This window comes from Elephas maximus, chromosome 6 (assembly GCF_024166365.1).
Source record: "Elephas maximus indicus isolate mEleMax1 chromosome 6, mEleMax1 primary haplotype, whole genome shotgun sequence".
NCBI classification, from domain to species: domain Eukaryota; kingdom Metazoa; phylum Chordata; class Mammalia; order Proboscidea; family Elephantidae; genus Elephas; species Elephas maximus.
The window spans coordinates 19,068,109-19,088,912 of record NC_064824.1 but is presented as its reverse complement, the minus strand read 5'-3'; the positions used below and the strand labels follow the sequence as shown (position 1 = coordinate 19,088,912).

Here is a 20,804-nt window from a genome sequence, read left to right as displayed (position 1 = left end):
CGCTTGAAGGCTCCGCCTCGGATTGGCTGATAGGCTCACGCTGGGCGTGGCCTACAGGGGAGGGCGGGAACGGAAGGGTGGGCGCGCTCTCGAGAGGAAGGGTTGCCTAGGCGACGCCGGGGGCGCGCTCGAGGGGTGTGGAGGCGAGCCAGCCCCGCTGAATGACAAATCGGTTGGGGACGGCTGGGGTCCGGCCCGGGAGGAGGCGAGAGAGGGGGCGGGGCGGACGGCCGAGGCGGCGGGCGCGGGACGTGTCCCAGGTAAGGGCGCCCACGCCGCGCAGGCACCTCGGGGGGTGGGGCGCGGGCTGCGGGAGCGGGCGCGCCGCCCTGCGCCTGGCGGCTCCTGGCCCCCGCGCTCCCCGCTCTCCCCGCGCTGGGCTGGGGCCGGGCTGGGGCCGGGCTGGGGCCGGGCTGGGGCCGGGCGCGTCCCCTACCGAAGCCGGAGGGCGACGCCCCGCCGCCTGCCCCGCGCCGGCCGGGAGGGTCGCCTGGAGAAAGCCCCTGGGGCTCCCAGCCGGGCGGAGGCTCGGGAGGCGGTGGCCCAGCCTCGCCCTTTTCACCGATCCTTCCCTTTTTCCCCTCAGATGGCCTCTGCTTCCATTTCCTGCCCTTTCGGGCCTCCAGCTGGACGACGGGCCACTTCCTCAGTCCCTTAGTTGCCGCGGTGGGCTGAACAAGAGCTATAAAGTGTTGCAAAAACTTATTATTGCCTTAGGAACTTGTGCGGAAGTGAGGCTGTGTTCTAAAAGCTGTTTTGTTTGGTTTTGGTTCTGTCTTGCAAATGGGTGTGAAGTTGTTTCTTTGATAGGGGCCAGCCCCGAGTGCACTGTGGTTTCTTAAGGGAAGCGCTCTGGACTTTAGCCGTTTTCCTGGACCAGGCATCGACACCCCTGTTCTTGTCTTCTTAGACGTGTATAAGATGATCTGTGGTTGGTTCGCAGCTGTTAGTGGCAGGGAAAGCAGCGCTGAGACTGCTCCTGTGAGCACTTCTCTTCGTGCTCATTATCAGATGCATTTTAGAAACGTTGACCATCAGGGTTGTTATCAGGTGAGGTTTCTGGGGAGAAGTTCTTGTGTCTCGTGGACTAATTTAGGATTGCCAGTGGAAGAGACTTGACTCATTTGTTCGTTTAAGTTATCTGTGATTTGACCCCTGCTTGGAACAGGCGCTCCTTGGAAGCCCTGAGGGGCAGTTCTACTCTGTCCTGTAGGGCCGCTGTGAGTCAGAATTGACTCAGTGGCAGTGGGTTTGGTTTGTTTTTTTTTGCTTGGAACAGGTTAAGTTCTCAGAAATGGGGTGACCATGAATGCGATCATTGAATATATTGGATAGAACAGGAGAGTTGGGTTTGAAAACCTAGGTTTGGTGCTGGTTCTGAAACTTTCCTAGTGGTGTGATCTGGAGCATGGTTTTTCACCCCTCTGTTTTTTTGAATGCCAGATCCCACAACTGTAAAAAAAAAAAAAAAAAAAGATAACTGTATGCCCAGCTCGCTAATTGTTAGAATTGAATGAAACAAGGACCGTTTAAAGTTTTCATTGTGACAGTGGGGGTTGGAATAGGGGTAGGGGTGGGAAGAAGGCTGTGAGTGGGGCATCTTTGGCCAGGATACAGATCCCTTGTCCATGTTTTAGTCAATACAACAACCTAGACTACAGAATGGGAGGGACCTTGGTGAACTCTTGTAAGGTTTCCATGTAACTTGTCTCAAGATGATATACAGGAGTCCCACTTTCATTGACTCCAGTTACTTCTATACAAACAGCCCGTCTGTTAGACATGCAAGACACTGGGGTTTTTTTTTTTTTTTTTTTAATGAACGCATGTTGCTTGAAAAGTCTGAATGTTAGATCAAAGAAAGAAAGTAACCAGAGAAATGGAGCTCTTTCCTAAACACATGGGGTAGGGGGAAAACTATGAGCATCAGCTATCTGCTTGGCACACACCCACTGATCTAATCAATGTGATGTTAATTGCCTAGCATTCAGCTCTGACTCATGGCAGCCTTATGAATGGGATTTTGCCCATTCCATCTGTGCCATCTTCATGATTGTTGGTATGTTTGAACCCATTGTTGGGGCTATCGTGTCAATTCATGTCATTGAAGGTTTCCCTCATCTTCCCTAATCCTCCACCAAACATGATGGCGCTTTCTAGTGATTGGTCTTTTTTGATGATGTGTCCAAGGTAAGCTAGTCAAAGTCTTACCATCATCACTTCTAAGGATCTAATCAAATCTGCTGCAAAAGACCTCTAATTTAAAGTGTTGCAAAGCAGTGATGTCACCTTGAGGGCTCAGGCGTGCCTGATTCAAGCTATGGTATTTTCAGTCACCTCATATGCATGTGAAACTTGGACAGTGAATAAGGAAGACCGAACGAAGAATGATTGATGCCTTTGGTTTATAGTGTTGGAGAAGAATATTGAATATACCATGGACTGCCAGAAGAATGAACAAATCTGCCAGGAAGAAATACAGCTAGAATGCTCCTTAGAAGCGAAGATATCAAGATTTCGTCTCACATACTTCAGACATGTTATCAGTCCCTGGGAAGGACATCAAGCTTGGTAAAGTAGAGGATCAACAAAAGAGAGGAAGACCCTCAACGAGATGGACTGACACAGTGGCTACAACAGTGGGATCAAATATAGCAAGGATTGTGATGATGGCTCAGGACTGGGCAGTGTTTTGTTCTGTTGTACATAGGGTCGCTATGAGTTGGAACCAACTCGACAGCACCGAACAAGAATAATCAATACCTGATTAATGTTTATCTTTGAAGATTTAACCATTAGCTGTCTCCTTTAGCGCCTCAGTTATTTTGGTAATTAGGAATATAAATATGGGTGTATATATGCACATATTCTTAGATGTTCCAAAGAGTAGAGGGGGTAGTTGGTAAGGGGTGTGTGAGCTTGAGATGGGCAAGAGTGGAAAGACAGATGAGGAGAATGAGGAAGCTGAATGTCAAAGAGGGAAGATGTATGTGGTCAGTACAGCAAGCACAAAATGCCAGCCAGGCCTCAGTTTCAAGTTCATGCCACTTAAAAAAAAGTAACTGCCAGTAATTTTCCAGAGTGTCGTCTGTTATGATTGTAAATGAATCTCTTTTTGGAGTTGTTGTGTTTTTGTTTTTATTTGGAATCTAAATGCAGAAAAAGATTCTGTTAATAGTTGCTAACATGTTGTTTTTATCTATGCTTTGTGGGCAATTTATATGCAGTATATTTCAGGCTCACTAGATTGGGAATTGACATAAAAAACAAACAACAAACCCATTGCCGTCGAGTCGATTCCGAGTCATAGCAACCCTACAGGACAGAGTAGAACTGCCCCATAGGGTTTCCGGGGAGTGGCTGGTAGATTTGAACTGCTGGCCTTTTAGTTAGCAGCTGAGCTCTTAACCACTGAGCCACCAGGGCTCCTGGAATTGACATAGCAAATATTAAATTAGACCTTATCCAGATTAGAATATTCCAACCTATGTAATTTTACTTGATATATGTCCTGAGTTGAAGGAAATGTAGTAGTTAGGTACTGTGTGGCTGGCTACATCTAAAGTTTGCTGTTTGTATGAATTTTCCACTGTTGTGTAACAAATTAACCCAAAGTTAGCAATGTAAAACAATAGATATTTATTATCTAACACAGTTTCTGAAGTCCAGGATCCTGGGAGCAATTTGGCTGGGTGCTTGTGGCTCAACATCTCTCCTGGGGTTGCAGTCATCTGAAGGTTTGACTGGGGCTGGAGGGTCTGCTTTCAAGACGGTTCACTCACATGGCTCTTGGCTGGAGGTCTCAGTTCTTTACTACATGCTCCTCTCCATACGGCTGTTCACAACATGGCAGCTGACTTTCTCCCCAAAGCAAGCAGTCTGAGAGAGGGATAGGTAAGCAAGATGGAAACTGCAGTATCTTTTATAACTTAATCTTGGAAGTGACACAGTAGCACTTCTTCTAGGACACAGAACACACTGTTACAGTGTGGGAGAAGACAATGTGAAGGGGAAGTCGGAGGACATCAGCTTTCTTGGAGACTAAAAACCAAACCAAACCCACTGCCGTTGAGTCGACTCAGATTCAAAGTGACCCTATAGGACAGGGTAGAACTGCTCCATAGAGTTTCCAAGGAGTGCCTGGGGGATTCGAACTGCTGACCTCTTGGTTAGCAGCTGTAGCACTTAACCACTACGCCACCAGGGTTTCCTCTTGGAGACTAGCTACTACAATTTATTTAAAAAATGTTTTTAAGGTTTAGCCCAGACATTATTGGAAAATCTTTTTTTTAGGTGCTTGCTAAAGTATATAATACTGTAGGAGATGAAAATACAGCCAGAGTTTTTACTATTCTAGAAAATTTTAATATCATATTTGAATCTTTATGTTCTTTCTTCTAGTTCTTCATTGTCAGATGCTAGAGTTTATTAGCCAAATATGCAATTGCTCTGGAAGTTAAATTCTTGCTGATCCCTAAACCAAATGGAACAGCTGTTTTTTTTTTTTTTGAAACCCTAAAACAAGTTGGTAAAAATTATTGCCAAAATGACTTCCTTGATAAACAGCTTAAAACTTGTCATTAGTCATCTGTGTATTCTGAAAAAGTTTAAGAGAACCTAAACCCTGGCCCCAAGCCCCTAGTCCTTTTTTGAAACCCTCAGACATTTTAATTATCCACCTGGATAAAAGAAGAGCTTTATTCTTTTAGACTCTAGAAATCCTTCTGAGGTGTCTGCGGGCGGAGAGCAGAGTATAGGACTAAGTGGTCTGAAGCCTGAGCCTGAAGTCTGGCTTTGCCACGGGACCTTGGGCCGGTTATGTAACTCCCCTGAGCCTTTGTAAAAGGAGGGTTTTTTGGGTAAATGATCTCCAAGTTTCCTTTCATCTCTAAAAAGTCCGTGATTCTTAAATTTTCACATAACAAATATCCTTTGAACCAAGCATATTTATAACAAACGATATAATAAATCACATTAATTTACAAGATGATGCGCTCCTTTGAGAATCGTTTTTGTTTGTCCCGACCCAGTTGAAGGTTGTTAGAGTCACCGTTGGACAGAGTTGAAAAGCCAGCACAATTTACATTTCCTCTGCGTCCTATTTTACGTCTTTTCCCATCCCGTGTCCTAATTTATGAGCTAGTACTGTTTCTTTCATCCTTTCACTCCTGTTAGCACCCGCACCCCCTGCTCGTAAAAACAGGAAAGGATTGGCGACCAGAATGTTAGCTGATGCTGTTGTCGTTGTCGTTAGTTGCTGTAGCGTCCATCCTGACGCATGGCAACTCCAGACGTGCAGAGTAGCACTGCACTCCACACGGGTCTCAAGACTGTGACCTTTCCGAGGCACCGCTGGGTTTGAACTGCCAAGCTCTTGGTTCGCGGGGTAGCGTTTAAACATTTGTGCCACCCAGGGAGTCCTGATCCTATTACTGGGAATTTATTTTAGTCAATATAGTACCTCAACTAATACTTATGTATCTGTCATATGTTCATTCAGTAAGTCCTGCCGTATTTTAACCTCCTTAATAGTTGTAAAAGGTGCCTGGGTGGCACAAGATGTTTGTGATAGGCTACCAGCCTCAAGGTTGGCGGTTCAAACCCACCCTTTGGCTCTGCAGAAGAAAGACCTGAGGGACTGCTTCTGTAAAGACTATAGCCAAGAAAACGCTGTGGAGCAGTTCTGCTCTGTAACACATGGGGTCGTCGTGAGTTGGGGGCTGACTTACAGCAGCTAAAAACAGTAATTCCCAAATCCGTCTACGTGGTCCATACCCACTGCCATCCCCCTAGTACAGGACACCATTGCCTCTGGCCTGGCCTGCTGCGTCTTCCTATCCAGAATGACCCTTTCAACATGCAAGTCTGATTATGTCATCTGTTTGCTTAAAACAGTTCCGTGGCTTTCCGGCCCTCTCAGGAGAAGTCTAAAATCCCCAAACTTGGCCCTCTGGTTTTTTTTTTTTTTAAACAATATTTTATTGTGTTTTCAGTGAAGGTTTACCCAGCAGTTTAGGTTCCCATTCAACAATTTGTACACAAATTTACTTACCTTCTAGTCTTCTCTTGCACCAGGCTCTGCTTCTTTCTCTCTGCTGTGGATAGCTACCAAGGTCCTTCTTCAGTTTCCTGACTCTGCCTTGCTCCCTCCTGTCTCAGGTCTTCAAAAAATGAAATCCAGGAAGAAGAAAGAGCATGTGAAAAGGATCCTAGGTAGGAAAGAACTTGACATATTCAGGGAACTGAAAGAAAGAGGAGCTGGTTGGGGAAAGGTCCCTCCAGGGCTCTCTAGGCCATGGTGAATAGAGGGTTTGGATTTTATTCGTGGGGAGCTGCTACAGAGCTTTAAGCACACTTTAATTTACAGTTTTAGAAACTTCACGCTGGGACTGTGTGGAGAATGGACTGTAGAGGTACTGGAGTGGCAGTGAAGAGGTCACTTAGGAAGCCATAGCTGTAGTTCAGTGGGTAGTGGCTGGGGCTAGGGCTGGGGTGGAGGAGACGGAAGAAGTGGACGGATTTGAAATGTATTTTGGAGATGGAATCAAAATTGATCATGAATTGAGCTGCCATTGAATCAAAGATGATTCTCAGGTTTCTGGCTTTAGTAATGACTTGGATACTACTAGTGGCTTTAGTAACTAATAGATGGGGTGTAGTGGAGAAGGAGCAGATTTTGGGGGGAAGAGCCAAGAGTTCTATTTTGGGAATGTTAAGTTTGAGATTCTTCTAAGACACCAAAGTGGGGAGAGATGGCAGTTAGGCTGAGCAATGTGCGTCTGGGCATTGGCCAGGGAGGGGGCGGTGTGGGGGGCTTGGGCTGCTTTTTAAAAGTTTAGAAGCTGTCTATAAAGCCACTGGAATGGACGAGTTTGCCTCGGGAGACAACACAGAGATCAGAAGGGCTAAGACCTAGCTTGGAGGATTACCAAGTAAAGAAGAAAGACCTGGCATAAGGCGCTGAGAGCCACCAGAGAGCAGAGCTTCAAATTGGTTCCATCAGGTTTGAACCCTTACTGAGAATTTGCATGTCTAACAAGTTCCCGGCTGAGAATTTACATCTCCCCCCGACCCCATACTGAATCAGGATCTGCAGTTTAATAAGATCCCCAGGTGATTCTTACGTATAACTTCCTGGGAACTTGTTAGAAATGAGAGTTACTAAGAGCAGTGGGAGAATGTGGTGTTACTGAAGCCAAAAAGGAAAACATCGAGGAAGGAGATGCCAAGACAGATCTTTCAGTTGGCCCACTAGGGGCTGTCCCCTTTCTCCATGCAAAGTTTTATTACAGTTGCTACATGTTCGTTTAAAAAGGGGTGGGGGAAGAGGAAAAGTTTTTATTGGAGTTTGCAACATGGAGTTTGTTGGCAACCTTGACATGAAGTTATGCTGGGGGAGGAAGCTGGATCCCAGCGGATTTCATAAATGAAACTGTGGGGAAAAGCAAACACAGGGCCTTGCTTCTCACAATGAGGTCTGTGGACCTGGAGTATGTCAGCAATGCAGAATCTCGGGCCCCATACCAGACCTGCTGAATCAGAATACGCATGTGAGCAAGGTCTGCAGGCAATTTATGCCTGCATTGAAGTTTGGGAAGGACGCACTGGTATAGGTAAGCAGGGCTGTAGAGTAATTGTGCCATTAACTAGAGGGACATGGAGGATCAAAGGGGGGGTGCTATGTGTGTCTTTAGGGTGATGTTTAAGTAGAACGTGTCAATCCATCTGCAATTGGGGATGATCCCGTCGAGACATAAAGCGGACCAGGAGGTCCTAAAATAATAGCCACACTGTGCCTAATGGTCTCAGTTCTTCTCTCTGGGAACAATGTGCTGTCTGTTGAGTGAGCATAGGGAGGGTGGACAGGAGGATCAGTGAGATTTCTGGGGAGTGTGGAGTGAATGCCTGTTCCAGCTTTGCGATCATAAATGACTCTGAAGTGAAGTTCAGTAAGGCTGGTTACGTGATTTTTTTCCCTCCCCAGCAATATTTGCTTGCCAGTTGTAGGCTCTGATAAGTAGAATAGTGAGTGTGACAGAGGAGAAGGGAGCAAGAGAGATAGGCGAGGGTATTTGCAAAAGGGCTTTTATAATGCCAGGCTGTGGAATCTAAACTGGTTAAGGGGGAAAGTGGAACCTGGTTGTGGTGGGGAGGGGGTTTCATATGCAGAGGGAAAGTGCTTGGGCCAATGCTCCCAGGTGTCAGGAAGCCAGAGAATTGTGGCAATGAGGGTATTTGATGAGATGAGCTAGAAAGATGGGAGAGGGAGGGGGGGTTAAAGGACATACTGTTTCTAGGGATGATGAAATCAGGGTATGATCATGACAGTGTCAAGTGGAATGAAGGAAAAGGTCTTTGCAGAGGAGGTCAAGGAATTGAGAGCCCAGGCTACCGGATGGGTCATCTGTATGGATGTAGAAGCCACTGAGGATGAGGAGAGTTGGGGTAGAAAGGCAGTCTGTGACCCAGGAGCAGAAGTCTTCAGTAAATGAGAGATGTGATCAGGAGGTCTGTAGATGTAGGTGGGAAGCGCAAGCCTCAGAGAAGGTGGGGATTGTTGGACTAAGGGAAACACTGAATTGGAAGTCACAGTGGGGAGCAAGGCAGGATACTTGTCCTTTCTGGCCCTGAGGCATATGGCAGCACCTGCTTAAGACATGGTGTCCCCAGGGTATACCTGGGTTCAGGCAAAGCCAAAAGGCGGGGGAACGTTCCTAGAAGAGGTGGAGAGCCTGGAAGAGTTTGCACACATTCCCAAGGGCCTGGGGGAGGGGTTTAGTCATTTCAGGGATGGGTACGGTTGTCTTGGGGTGAGAGTACTACAGGGTTGCTGTGGGGTTGCCGTGGAGTCGCTACAAGTCGGAATCACCTCAACAGCAACGGGTTTTTTATTCAAAAAAGCAGTTAAGTGCTTACTAAGTGCCAGCTATTGTGATACGGGTTTTTTTTTCATTTAATCTTCTTAACCTCAAGGATATCGATATCCTGGGTAGTTGACAAATCAGGCGGAGGCCAAGAAATACTCAGTAATTTATCCAAGGCCATTAGCTGCCTAATGGTAGGCTGCAGACTTCACGTCCAGTGTTTTTCTCCTGTCCCATATTGTAGTTGGTATAGAGCTACTTTTGTTTTAGAACTTGTGTTCTCTGCTCCCTTTGCATTTCTGCCTCTTCAGTAAGCTTCCTGGCCCTTAGGGCTGTGTCCTGAAAATAACTTAGTTTTTAGCTTCATTCTTGAAGGGCTTTCTCACCAGCCCCAGTCCGTAGCTCAGGAGTGTGGACTCTGAGCTGGACTTCTGGGGTTCCAGTCCCAGCCTTGCCGTTTACGAGCTACGTGACCTTGGGCACACTGTACTAACTCTGAGGGCACGCAACGTACCAGTAGGTGCTGCAGAAATAGTAGTTCAGGTAGTCCCCAGCATACGACAGGGTTCTGATCCAGTGACTCTGTCATATGTTGGTTCTGATGTAAGTCCAATACCTCTTTTTTTGTTTTTTAAATTTAGTTTTCATTATTATTACCTTTTCTTACCTGTATCTTTATAAATCTGATCTTTATTTTTCTGTGGGGGTTGAAACATTACATATAAACTTACGATATCTTTTAATACCCACATCCATACATAAAAATGCACAAATCATAAAAACTTACTCGGCCGATGAAGAGCTGGACAAGGTTGGCATTTTGTCAGTTGCGGTAATAGCTCCATCTGTGGAAGGTTCTGAATCATCTGGATTATCCCTGGGAACGGGGATGGGTTTCTAGTCAGAAGGTTAGTGGGAGTTATCTATCTGGTCCTTTTCTTCTTTCTTTCTTATATTTTGCAGTAACATCTCACTGCTTCCCGAATCTGCCTGTTGACTTCAGCAAAGCGATCAGCACTTGGGTCCATGTTTTCGAGCAACTGAAGCCCCTGATTTAGTTCAGAAAACTAAATCTGTATGGCAATGTTTTTGAACGGTAAAACATAGAATGTCTGGGAGTGAAGACCTGAGAATTACGTGCTGCAACACTGTATATGTAGTACCTGTACATATTACTAACGATCAGATGTACAAATTACATGCTGCAACACTGTATGTAGTACATATTACTAATGATAAGATGTACAAAAAAAAGGACCATGGTAAGTGTGGTTCATCATGTGTAACTCAAATACATCGTAAATTGAGGACTACCTGTAGTAGATCTCTAAACAGGGTTTTATCTAGATAAGTAATTCAGAATAGTGACATGAGTGCTAGTTCCAAATTTGCCCTTCAGCTACTAAGAGATGAAATAGCTCTAATGTCTCCAAGGCGTTAAAGCAGACCTGCTGCTTTTGCAGGTAGAAGGAACTTCAGAGTGCATCTGTATAAATTAGTAGGCCTCTCAAAGACCAGACTTACTGCTCTGACGGAGACTGGAGAAAGCCAAGAGAATGGCCTCCAGACACCCTTTTAACTCAGTACTGAAGTCACTCCTGAGGCTCACCCTTCAGCCAAAGATTAAACAGACACATAAAAGGAGACTAAATGGGCACACCAGCCCAGGGGCAAGAACAAGAAGGCAGGAGGGGACAGGAAAGCTGGTAATAGGGAACCCAAGGTCAAGAAGAGGACAGTGTTGACATGTTGTGGGGTTGGCAACCAATGTCACAAAATAATATGGGTATTAATTGTTTAATGAGAAACTAATTTGCTCTGTAAATGTTTATCTAAAGTACAATAAAAAAATGAAAAGGAATGATGGGATATCACTGTTTTGTATACCCTTAATGAGATCTTGGAGCCCTGGTGGTACAGTGGTTAAGAGGCTGCTAACCAAAAGGTCGGCAGTTCGAATCCACCAGCTGCTCCTTGGAAACCCTATGGGCCAGTTTTACTCCATCCTATAGAGTTGCTATGAGTTGGAGTTGACTGGATGGCAATGGGTTTGGAATGAGGTCTTGGATCTAGGCAGTGATCGTCGATAGCTGTTAATGTTACAGAGAAAAGAGCCGTGAACGTCATGTACCTCCAGCTGGAAGTACACACCACCACCTATGAAATTTTCTTACCCAAAAATTGAACCTGCATCTGATGAAGCCTTTATATCTAACTGTTGGTTTGCAGAAAATAAAAGGAGACAGAGGAATTTGTAAAATGTCACCACAGAAAATCATCCTGAATATGGGAAATTTCAACAGGACAAAAATCTGTTTCTTCAACCAAAAAAAAGGGCGGGGGGAGGGAGAAAACTGTAGATTAAAATATTCTTAAGAGACATAGCCACCAAACGTAAAAAAAAAAAAAAATTAGTAGGCTTCTCTGCCGTTTGTTAGTTGCTGTCGAGTGGGTCTGTAGCTCATGGCAACCCACGCACAATGGAACGAGATGCAGCTGGGACTGTTGTGATCTCTACGGTTTTCATTAGCTGACTTTTGGAAGTAGTTTGCCAGGCCTTTCTTCCAGACCTCTCTAAAAACTAAACCAAACCCATTGCCGTTGAGTCGATTGTACAAACTGAGGAAAGAAACAACATTATCAATAATCAACAAGGTTTTAAGGGAACTAAAATTGCAAAAAATAAAATCAGTATATGGGTACTTTGCCTGTAATCAACTGAGCATGTATCGAGGGTCTATAACTGTCACACTGTGAGAAAAAAGCCTAAACCTCTTGCCACTGAGTTGATTCCGACTCGTAGCAAACCTGTAGGACATAGGGTTTCCAAGGAGCAGCGGGTGGATTCAAACTGCCAACCTTTTGGTTAACAGCCAATCTCTTAACCACTGCACCACCATGGCTCCCCAGACCTGTCTAAGGATAGCAAAATCCCCAGATTCCATGGAGTGTCTGGTGGCGATGGGGGGGAGGGGCAGAGGTTGTGTTGGTGGGAAAGACTTAATCAGAAATAACTATACATTAAAAAAAAAAAATCAGCTTGCAAATTACCTCCCCCCCCCCCATTTTTTGTTGCTTTATAGTTCAGAAAAACCATCAGGTAAATTAATAGTTCAAAGCTTACCACTTGCCCTCTTGAGGCTTCAGAACCCAGGTGGAGAACTTTGGTTTTTTTATGCAGCATTTATTGAGCATATACTAAGTCCTAGGCACATGGGGCAAATGAAGGTGAACAGACAGCTTGAGTGCCCAGAGAGGCTGACCTCAGCTAGGATGGAAATTGCTGGTTTATGTCAGTGTACCAGTGGCCAGTGTTGACAGGCATGTGGGCACGCTTAGACCGGGGGCCAGCTGTCCCGGGGCGGGGGGCAGAATCTAGGAAGATGGTGGAGGAAATACGTAAGCTGAGCGTTAAGTTGCAGGAGATCCCTCATCAGGGCGAAGGGCAGCCCTGACAGAACAGCATGGGTGCTGAGGTACAAATCAGGGGCAGGGGCTCATGACAAACACTTTGCTTCAGAGCCTTCTGTTTTTTATTTTAGTTTATTTTTGGAGGAGGAGAGGCAGATAAAGAGATACTTACGAAGGAACAGAAATAACTAAAACAAATTTCCTTGGGCACACAGGAGCGCTAGTTTGAGGTGGTTTGCATATCTGATTTCAGACAAAAAACAGCAAACAACTGGAAAGGAACTTAGATCATGTAAGGCAGTACCCTCACTTTATAGCTTTGGAGGCTGAGTCATGTATGTATAAGAATGTAAAGATATCCTCTTCCCTGGTACTGATGACAATAGCAGCCGGTGGAGGGAAGGGAAAATGGAGTCTCCTTCTTAAAGTTAATGTGTGTAGGAAACGCTGAACCCACAGAAAGAGCAACTGTGAGAACTGTGATTTGTTTCTGGCCAGGACTGTCACGTTTAATGAAAAGCAATAAGAAAATACAGATTTACCAAATACAGAAGTTCAGACTGAGATCTTGGCTTATTAGAAAGATTTAACAAAGGCTCAGTAGCAACCCTGGTAAGTTTGGGTCTGCGTAGAGACTGTTACCTAACCAATAAAGCTGCTTTGGTGAGTGAGCTGAGCTGCTAAGAGTTTTTTTTTTTTTTTTTTTAATTGTGGTAAAAATATATATAACAAAACACGCCAACTCAACGATTTCTATCATTCTCCCACCACCATTAACATAAATTCAGTGCCCCCTAAACAGAAACTCTGCCTGCCCCCCTTCTTCCACTTCTGGTAGTCTTTGGTTTCTGTATATTTGCTTATTTCATATCTATGAGATGATACAGTGTTTTTCCTTCTGTTACCGGAAGCAGGTCCTGCCCCGCTCTTCTGGCCAGCAAAGACACAGGGAGGTGAGGAGGGAGGAAGAGTGTTTACTGCAAGCACGCAGGCAAGGAGGACGGAGGTGTACACCTCAGAGCAAGCTCCCCAGCAAAGGCAGGCAGAGCCTTTTACACCTTCCCGCACAAGGACGTACATACAAACGTCACTGACTACATAAGGGCATCATGGTGTGCAGGCGCAGTAAGACAAGTGGCATTTTTTTCCTTTTAGGTACGGGAAATGGCGGATAAGTCCCGGCCTGGGCGGAAACTATGGGATACTTGGAGGCTAGTAAGCTGGGTTTGACTGGCTTAAGGCAGGAACTGAGCCGCACGCAGCGTTCAGGGTCTTTGAGGACAGTGGACAGGAGGGGACGGGTTCTGCTTGATAATGGCTGGACCCACATCGTTGCCATCCAGTGGATTCCAAGGAGTGGCTGGTGGATTTGAACTGTCAACCTTGTGGTAGCTCGCTGTAGCTCTTAACAGCTGCACCAGCAGGGCTCCACGATAATGGCCAAGCAACTGCTAACTGAGCCACGCGCATCGCTGTCAGTCACTTAAGGTTTGATGATTGTGGACAGGAGGGGGAAGCCTTGCTTGATGATGGCTGAGCAGCTACTGGCTGCTCTGGCTATCGCGTTTGCAACTGATTTATTTCCCTCAGCATGTTTTCAGGGTTCATCCATGTTGTGGCATGTATCAGGACTTCATTTCTCTTTATGTCTGAGTAATATCCCACTGTATGTATAGACCACATTTTGTTTATCCACTCATCTGTTCGTGGACACTAGGGTTGTTCCCACCTTTTAGTTATTGTGAAAACTGCTGTGATGAACACTCGTGTAAGAGCTACTTTCATTTTGTTGCCGTCACTTAGTCATTCAACAGGTCCAGCCTGCCATGTGCCAGGTCCTTTGCTCCTTTCTGATAATACAAGTAAGACCTGGTCAGATAGAAGAATCACTGCCGAATGGAAAACAATCCAATTATAAAATTTCTTTGAAATCTTTATTTAAATCAATGGGGGAAATGAAATTCTTATAAAAATTAGGTTACTTTAATTTTTAAAGTATTTATAATTGTAGGAACTTTGCATATTATAATGATATATCAAACCGCTAAGACTACAGTTTTTTTTTCTACTGAGACTTAGTAAATAAACTTACTTTTCTTTATGATTTGATAATCTGTTTTAAAGGCTCATGTCAACTCATAACAATAACCTTAAAGACTTCAAATAAATCCTTAGATAACAATCTTAAGAGATTCGCATTCTGTAGTGACAGACTCTCAAGGCTTTAAAAAACGTGAATTAATGTTAACCATTTGCTAAGCTTTGTTTTTGAAATAAGGAAATGGTGCTTAAACTTTTTAAGCTTTTAACTCTAAGTAATGGAGATAAAAATACAGATGAGTCCAAGTCCTGAATTTTATACTGTATACTAAAAACAAGAAAACCGAGTCGTTGCTGTCAAGCTGATTCCGACTCGTGGTGACCCCATGTGCCGCGGAGTAGAGCTGCTCCATAGGCTTTTCTTGGCTGTGATCTTTGCAGAAGCAGACCTCCAGGCCTTTCTTCCACAGCACTTCTGGGTGGGTTCTAACTGCTAACCTTTAGGTTAGTAGTCAAGTGCAAACTGATTGCACCACCCGGGGTACCATGTTATATACACATATATGTATATATATGTACGTATGTATATACACACATACACAGATACACACACACACACACACACAGCATATATACCAAAAAAAACCCCACTGCCGTTGAGTCAATTCCAGCTCATAGTGACCCTACAGGACAGACCAGAACTGCCACTGCTGTATAGGGCTTCCAAGCCTGTAAATCTTTTTTTTTTTATTGCACTTTAGATGAAGGTTTACATAGCAAACTAAAATTTTTTTCTCATTAAACAGTACACATATTGTTTTGTGACATTGGTTAACGACCCCACGACATGTCAACACTCTCCCTTCTAAACCTCGGGTTCCCGATTACCACCTCTCCTGTTCCCTTCTGCCTTCTAGTCCTTGCCTCTGGGCTGGTGTGCCCCTTTAGTCTCGTTTTGTTTTACGGGCCTGTCTGATCTTTGGCTGAAGGATGAACCTTGGAGTGACTTCATTACTGAGCCATACTCTCAGTGTCTCTCCAGTCTCCATCAGGCCAGTAAGTCTGTTTTTTTTCTGTGAGTTAGAATCTTGTTCTACATTTTTCCCCAGCTCTGTCCGAGACCCTCTATGGTGATCCCTGTCAGAGCACTCAGTGGTGGTAGCCGGGCACCATCTAGTTGTACTGGACTCAATCTGGTGGAGGCCATGGTAGATGTGATTCTTTAGTCCTTTGGACTTAATTTCCCTTATATCTTTAGTTTTCTTCATTCTCCCTTGCTCCCGAAGGGGTGAGACCAGTGGAATATCTTAGATGGCTGCTCACAGGCTTTTAAGACTCCAGATGCTACTCACCAAATTAGAATGTAGAACGTTTTCTTTATAAACTATGTTATGCCAGTTGAATTAGATGTTCCCCGAGACCATGGTCCCCACATGCCTCAAGGGGTTTAAATCTTCACGGAAGCAGACTGCCACATCTTTTCTCCCGCAGAGTGGCTGCTAGGTTTGAATCACTGACCTTTGAGTTAAGCAGCTGAGTGCTTAACCACTGTGCCACCAGTGATCCAGTGTGGCATATATACTATATATATAAGTAGAGGGTCAGCGAAGAAGAAGAAGACCCTCAATGAGAAGGATTGACACAGTGGCTGCAATCATGGGCTCAAGTATAACAACGATTGTGAGGATGGCGCAGGACCAGGCAGTGTTTCAATCTGTTGTACATAGGGTCGCCATTAATCGGAACTGACTCGACGGGACCTAACAACGACGTTGTAGTTTGGGTAAAATTCATGTTATTTAGGCTGCAGCATGATTTATATTGCTGTTATGTCCCTGGGCGGTGCAAATGGGTTTATAGGGAAACATTCCGTCAGTGAACAATGAAGGGCCCACCAAGTGCTGATTACGGAGGGCCCAGGAGGGAAAGAGGCAGGCCTGATGCTTGCCCTTGTGTAGTGGAAGAAACAAACAAAAAGCAACTAAAAATAGAAAAATAAAAGAATTGCAAGTTGTAATAAGTGCAGTGAAAGAAACAAAGGGGCTGAGTTGGAGGGTGATGGAGAGGGAGTGACTTGAGGGGCAGTGGTGATCCTGGAAGCAGCGTCATTTAAGCTGACACCCACAGGAGAAGACTTAGGATTGGGAGGGGTCATAGGGTGGCAAGAAGAGTGGTAGGTGATGAGAGAGAAACGTTGGGTTCCGGAGACATCATTTGAGCTCCTGAAGCAGGCTTTTTTCCTGGACATTTCAGTTATGTGAACTGATAAATAACTTTTTCATTTAAGCCACTGTCAGTGCGGACAAGACTCCTAAGTATACAATGGGCTAACCCAAAATACATGGGCTAGAGTATTTGAATTCCCTGGAACTACCTTTAGCTGAACTTGCTACGTCTAGTGTTCACGCTTTATTCATTCAGAATGAAACAGTTTTGTGTCGTATCACTTCTCCGTGCCATTGCCTGGGTCCGAGTTCTTAGACTTGAGTTGTATGTGCGTTGTCAAAGCCCTGTGTACTGTAAGTTAGAATTCTCTTGGTTGGAAATGACAGAAACATGAAACATAAGGTAAATAAGGTTAGACAGCAAAAGGGGATTGCTTCATTGGGAGAATACCGGTGTATGTCATTGATTTAAAAAAGAAATGAAAAAATCAAGCCACAGGAAGGGGACAGAGGCTACAGTGGGGACTCAAGAGCAGCTGGAAAGAGGGACTGAAAGCTGCCAAGACTGCCTCCACGTTTCTCTCCGTGTGCCAGCTCTGTCTGTCTTGGCTGTAGATCATCTTCCACCACTTGGCAAGAAGCATGGCTGTCAATATGTAAAATTGGTGGCCTGCGGACATGCATTGTTCGTTTACACAGTACTTGTAAGAATTGATCTAGTTACTAACACTTAAAAGAGGGAGATTTCACAGAAAAATGCAAATTCCTAGTGTCTCTTAACAAGTCAGAAGGCCTGACCTTCCTAAATGGAAGCCATCATCAGGTAGTGCTGAGGAGTTGCTGTCCCTTTGGAAGGGGCCTGCGCTGTCTGAGAGGCCACAGCCGCCCTGATGCTCTTACTCCTGCCCCCATCAGGCTTCTGTAGGGCATGGCTGGCTCCTTCTCCCAGCTTTTGCTGTGCTGGGCCCAGCCCTCTCAGTCTCAAACCCAGCAATCTGAGGGAAATGACTCCTTGCCCTCCCTTGGGTCAAGTGCCCTTCTTTGGAACAGCCAGTTTCCCCCAGGGGATGGGGGCCACATACCAACCTGGCATACTTACATACTCACCCCACCCTCACCTCCTCTCCTGGAGTAACCATGAGGTTGGGGAGGGGAGGCAGTTTCTGGAAAAGGGATGCTAAGCAGACAGCACCTTAAATTATGTATCTGGGATCATTTCCATGTTATTTAGTGAAGTCTTTTTTTTTTTAACTCATTTTTCCCACCAGATGTACCTTTGCCAAAAGGGCCTGTTCTTGTTTTTGTTGTATGTGTGAAATGCTATTACTTTAAGCAGTCATCTGCTCTTTAATTTTGGAGGAGACTTGAGAGGACTTCAGAGAAGCTCTAGTGATTTATGGCAGGAAATAAAATAGTAATGGAAGTACCGCTGACCTGCAGTATTTGCAGATTCTGTATGTATGAATTCACCAACTCTCTAAAATTCATGTGTAACCCTAAAATCAATAACTCATGGAGCTTTCATGCTCATTTGCAGACACGTGCAGAGTGGCAAAATTTTGAATCACCCGATACGTGTGTTCCCAGCTAAGACTGAAAAAAGCTACGTGCTGTCTTCTTGTTCAGCTCTTATACTGTAAACAGGTGGCCTTTTTGTGGTCTATTTACTGCCACATTTTTCACATTTCTGTGCTTTTCGTCGGTGATTTTGCTATTTGAAATGGCTCCCAAACATAGTGCTGAAGTGCCGTCCAGTGTTCCTAAGTACAAGAAGGCTGTGATGTGCCGTATAGAGAAGATACAGGTGTTAGAGAAGCTTTGTTCAGGTGAGTTATAGTCCTGTTGGCTGTGAATTCAACGTTAACGAATCAACAGTATATATTAGATAAGGTGTCCAAACAGAAACACACACGAAACAAGGCCGTGTGTTGATCGTTTGATGAAAATGTTGTGACCTGAGGCTTGCAGGAACCTAACCGTGTATTTTGCTAGGAGCAGGGGTTCAGTATTTGCTAATTCAGTGCTCCTGGCGAGTTTATAGAACGTGACTACAGTGAATAATGAGACGTGACTGTATGTGCTTGCTCTTTATAGGAACGATAGCCACATGGTTTGACTACACTAAATCGGGAGATACAGAATCTTGTCGTAGGTTGTTTACCCCACCACGTAATATGGAAGATTTGGGGTGTTTAAACAAATCTTCAAAAAATTTTCCTGAGTTGATTTTCTGGGTTTTGTTGAGAGAAGATCGAGAAGTTTGTACAGTTTTTCTTAATGTAAAGGATGGTAACTGGACCGTTCTTACAAAACTAAAGTAATACTTCAGTCCTTTGAGTGTATCCATGAAAAATAAATGTTTCGGTCGGAAGTTATGATGTAACATGGCTTGTCTGTTTGTTTTTATGGATGACCTAAGCTAGAATTGCAAAAAGTTGCCACAAATATAGTAACAATCCTCCAAATCTGATTTAGTGAAAAATAAAATTTAGGTATTGATAGAATTGTGTTTAAAAAACAAAAACCTGTCTCCTGGCTTCTCCAGTTTCTATTCAGCTCTGAGTTGTGAAAATCCAGTAATACACTTTAAAATCAGAATCCCCCTTTTTTCTTCTTTAATTTTATTTTATGACTTGAAGTGGGCATGTTGTTTTAAGCCTTCATTATTTTGTTCTATCTTTTGTAAAATTCTAAGCGTTCTCAAGATAATCTTTTAATTTTTCCCCCTATTTTCTATTTCTGAAGACTTTAAAGCTGTATAGTAAGTATGTGGAAATGATCGTACCTGACTTTGAAGTACTGAAGATAAGTAAAACATTGTTATGTGATTAAGAGGCTTGCTCTGTTAGGAGATAAATAGGAAGAGGAAAAGCATTTACCTGGTGGATTGTATGAAAAGTTAGAGGCTATCTTAGGGATGGCATCAGAAGGTTGACTGATGGTATTTCATTGCTGCATCTAGGTACCAAGCCTAGATTATGTACCAGATTGTGAAAAGTGAATCCATTTTCCTAAGTCATCAAGATAACCTGCAAAAACAAAGGTGGTAGCATAGTGTTGACTGTGAACTACTAGGTATTAGAAAATAAGAATTCCTTTTTAAAGTTAAGCTCATGGTTCCACCCAGATTAGTATCTGCTTCTTATAGAATTAAGGTTAGAAAATGGCTCTAAACAAACAAACAAAAAAACAAACCTACTGCCATCAAGTCGATTCCGACTCATAGTGACCCTATAGGACAGAATAGAACTGCCTGATAGAATTTCCAAGGAGCATGTGGGCAGATTTGAACTGCTGACCTCTTCGTTAGCAGCCGTAGCACTTAACCACTACGCTACCAGGGTTTCCAAAATGGCTCCAATCTTGGTTAATTCAGTTCATGTTTAACTGTGTTTTCTGTGATAAATATGGATGAAACAGTAGTTAGCAAAATATGGGATCTGTTTTTCAAAGAGCTTAAAGTCTAATGCAATGGTTTTCTATCCAGGAGTGAATCAGGATCATCTGGGCGACTGTCATGGATTGAATTATGTCCCCTTCAAAATGCGTGTATCAATTAGGCTGGGCCATGCATGATTCCCGGTATTGTGTGACCTTCCTTTATGTTGTAAACCCTACCTCTTTGATGTTAACGAGGGAGGATGGGCGGCAGTTGTGTTAGTGAGGCAGGACTCAACCTACAGGATTGGATTGTGTCTTGAGGCAATCTCTTGAGATATAAAAGAAAGAAGAGAGCAGAGAGACAGGGGGACCTCATACCACCACGAAAGCAGTGCTGGGAGTAGAGCCTGTATTTTAGACCTGGAGTCCCCGCATAGAGAAGCTTCTTGACAAGGGGATGATTGTTGAGAAGGCCGACAGAGAGAGAAAGCCTTCCCCTGGGGCTGACACCCTGAATTTGGACGTTTAGCCTACTTTACTGTGAAGAAATAAATTTCTCCTTGTTAAAGCCACCCACTTGTGGTATTTCTGTTATAGCACCACTAGATGACTAAGGAAACAGGCCGCAGGGCCCCATGCTCCTAAATTGGACTCTCTAGGCCAGTGGCACCTGTATTTTTGTCTTTATTATTTTTTGTAACTTTCTTTTTTCTTCTAAACATTTTATTGTGGTTTGGATGAAAGTTTACAGAGCAAATTAGTTTCTCGTTCAACAGGTTATACACATTTTATTTCATGACGTTAGCTGCAATCCCCCTGTCAGTGTGTGACAGCCCTCCACCACCTTCCTCCTGGGTTCCTTGTTTCCATTCGCCAATCTTTCCTGCCTCTTCATACTTTCTGAATGTTGTTTTTGGGCAAATGCTGCCCTCTTGGTCTCGTA

General features: G+C 44.3%; 1 protein-coding gene across 3 annotated transcripts in view; it reads left to right on the top strand.

The window, feature by feature from the left end:
* The first annotated feature begins 135 nt into the window (after positions 1-135).
* The window catches only part of RALB (RAS like proto-oncogene B), a 67,723-nt gene continuing 47,054 nt past the window's right edge, over positions 136-20,804 (top strand). Inside the window, exons 1-2 of one of the 3 annotated variants that reach the window (XM_049889142.1) lie at positions 136-260; positions 9,828-9,960. The gene's annotated coding sequence lies outside the window, so the exon portion shown is untranslated. Of the gene's footprint in view, positions 261-8,788; positions 9,961-20,804 lie in introns of those variants that run through there. The other 2 variants (XM_049889139.1, XM_049889140.1) reach the window with 2 other exon arrangements.